Source organism: Physeter macrocephalus, chromosome 5 (genome assembly GCF_002837175.3).
Source record: "Physeter macrocephalus isolate SW-GA chromosome 5, ASM283717v5, whole genome shotgun sequence".
In the NCBI taxonomy this organism is placed as follows: domain Eukaryota; kingdom Metazoa; phylum Chordata; class Mammalia; order Artiodactyla; family Physeteridae; genus Physeter; species Physeter macrocephalus.
This window is the reverse complement of record NC_041218.1, coordinates 14,936,183-14,938,868: the sequence shown is the minus strand read 5'-3', so window position 1 is coordinate 14,938,868 and position 2,686 is coordinate 14,936,183. Positions and strand designations below refer to the sequence as shown.

Here is a 2,686-nt window from a genome sequence, read left to right as displayed (position 1 = left end):
AATTATACTCCAATAAAGATGTTAAAAAAAAAAAAAAGAAGAAGAATCTACCTGCCAATGCAGGGGACACGGGTTTGAGCCCTGGTCCGTAAAGATCCCACATGCCGCGGAGCAACAAAGCCCGTGCGCCACAACTACTGAGCCCACGTGCCACAGCGTGCGACAACTACTGAAGCCCGCGTGCCTAGAACCCGTGCTCCGCAACAAAAGAAGCCACCACAGTGAGAACCCCGTGCACCACAACGAAGAGTAGCCCCTGCCAGCTGCAACTAGAGAAAGCTGGCAGACAGCAACGAAGACCCGATGCAGCCAAAAACAAACAAACAAACAAATAAATAAATAAATAAAAAGAGAGAGCAGGTGTCACAATCAGATAGGGTTGAATTCAGGTCAAAATCATTAAACAAGTGAAAGAAACACACTTTGAACGATAAAGGGTCCATTTCTCAATGAAGATGTAACAGTTATGCAGAGACAACAAAGAAAATGGCATCAATAATCAAACAACAAAGTCACAGGATAGCAGTAAATCAGTGATTTCACCACAAAGCAACATCCATATTTCTGTTCTGCCATCTCAGATAGTGGACATCTGGTGGATTGCCTGGTGGACCCCTTACCCTTTCTTGGAGCAGCGTCCTGCCCTCCGCTCCCAACCCCATCCACCTCACCACAAGTTCCTGGTAGCCATACATTCATCACAATTGTTTGATCTGGGGGTGAGCACCTGACCCAAATAGGTCAATCAGAGAAACTTTTCCATGATTTTGGAATTGGGTGGAAAAGTTTCTTGTCTTAGTCTGAGCTGGTCTCTCCAACAAAAATGTTAAAAAGAATTTGGGAAAGTATAACAAGGCCATATTTTTAATCATGTAACTTGGGGAGCAAAGAAAGCTAGTCCACAGAGATAGGGGAGCAGGATGAAACAGATTTGAGAGAGAAGCAGAAATGAGACAGAGAGAATATTGCAGGGAGTCTGTGTAGCTTTTCTAGTCCCTAATTCTGCTTCCATCTTCTTGGGGCCCGATTGCATTCCTTTCTCCGGGATAGGAATGCAGGAAATACTCTTGCATCTGCTTTACAAACTTCTCTGAGTATCCAACTAGCTTATGTTGATTTCTTTTAAGATACTTGAAACCAAAAGTTCTAGTATTATTCAGTTCTAATCACACTGCCCTTCTTTCAGCCCTGCTGGGGCATGGCAGTTCATTCCATCCTGCCAGGCCACCATACTCCATCTCTAACTCTATGGTCATGCCTTCCCTTGTTCTCTTTATCTGTATCCTCAGCATCCTTAAGAAGTCAGACCCTCCTTCCTCCATAAAGTTTTCTTAACTATTCCACACCTCTTTGATTTCGCCCTCCTCTGTCCCAAATGTCCATGTAATATTTGTATATTAGGAGAAGAGTTGAAAAATGTTTGCCCAGCTATGCCAAATAACACTCAAAGCTTTCTCCATCTCAAGCATCTGACTTTCACACAGAATCTTTTAGTCTTCTAGCTTTTGCTGTGTGAAATTCCCATAGCCTTGCCCCATGGTTACAATCTCATGGAACTGTTCAAGACTAAACGATTAGTATTTCATTACTTACAGCACAATTTGCCACAAAACAGTTTCTGCTCAAGGGAACTATTCAACATGAATTCCATGACATTTCCCTTGAAATTGGAAAACAGAAAATTATACTTATAAGCATAAAAGCTGAATAGTATATAGAATGTCCATTAATAAGATCACTATATGAACAAATTGTGGTATATTTGTAAGTGGAATACTACGCAGCAAGGAAAAAGAATAAACTACTGATAATATGCAATCACATGGATGAATTTCAAAACCATTATGTTGATTAAATGTATAGAAATATTGAATCACTATGTTGAGTATCGGAAACTAACATAATGTTGTAGGTCAATTATACTTCAAAAACAAACAAACTCAAAAAGATCAGATTTTTGTACCAGAGGTGGGGGGGTGGGGCAGGGGGAATTGGATGAAGGCAGTCAAAAGGTACGAATTTCCACTTATAAGACAAATAAGTACTAGGAATGTAATGTACAACATGATAAATAATTTAATTAACACTGCTGTTTGTTATATATGAAAGTTAAGAGTGTACATCCTGGGCTTCCCTGGTGGCGCAGCGGTTGCGCGTCCGCCTGCTGATGCAGGGGAACCGGGTTCGCGCCCCGGTCTGGGAAGAACCCACATGCCGCGCAGCGGCTGGGCCCGTGAGCCATGGCCGCTGAGCCTGCGCGTCCGGAGCCTGTCCTCCGTAACGGGAGAAGCCACAGAAGAGGGAGGCCTGCATACCACAAAAAAGAAAAAAAAAAAAGAGTGTAAATCCTAAGAATTCTCATCACAAGGAAAAATTTTTTTCTTTCTTTAATTTTGAATCTGTGAGATGATGGATGTTCACTAAACTTATTGTGATAATCATTTCACGATGTACATCAAATCATTATGCTGAACACCTTAAACTTAATACAGTGCTGTATGTCAATTACACCTCAATAAAACTGGAATAAAAAAATAAGACTTCTGGGGCATCCCTGGTGGCTCAGTGGTTGAGAATCCGCCTGCCAATGCAGGGGACACGGGTTCGTGCCCAGGTCCGGGAAGATCCCACATGCCGCGGAGTGGCTGGGCCCGTGAGCCATGGCCACTGAGCCTGTGCGTCGGGA

At 42.7% G+C, this 2,686-nt stretch overlaps 1 long non-coding RNA gene across 1 annotated transcript in view; it reads right to left on the bottom strand.

Moving 5' to 3' along the window:
• Positions 1 to 2,092: 2,092 nt before the first annotated feature.
• LOC129392126 (uncharacterized) overlaps positions 2,093 to 2,686 on the bottom strand; it is a 12,442-nt gene continuing 11,848 nt past the window's right edge. Inside the window, exon 3 of the long non-coding RNA XR_008617312.1 lies at positions 2,093 to 2,307. This is a non-coding gene — a long non-coding RNA (uncharacterized lncRNA). The remainder of the gene's footprint in view (positions 2,308 to 2,686) is intronic.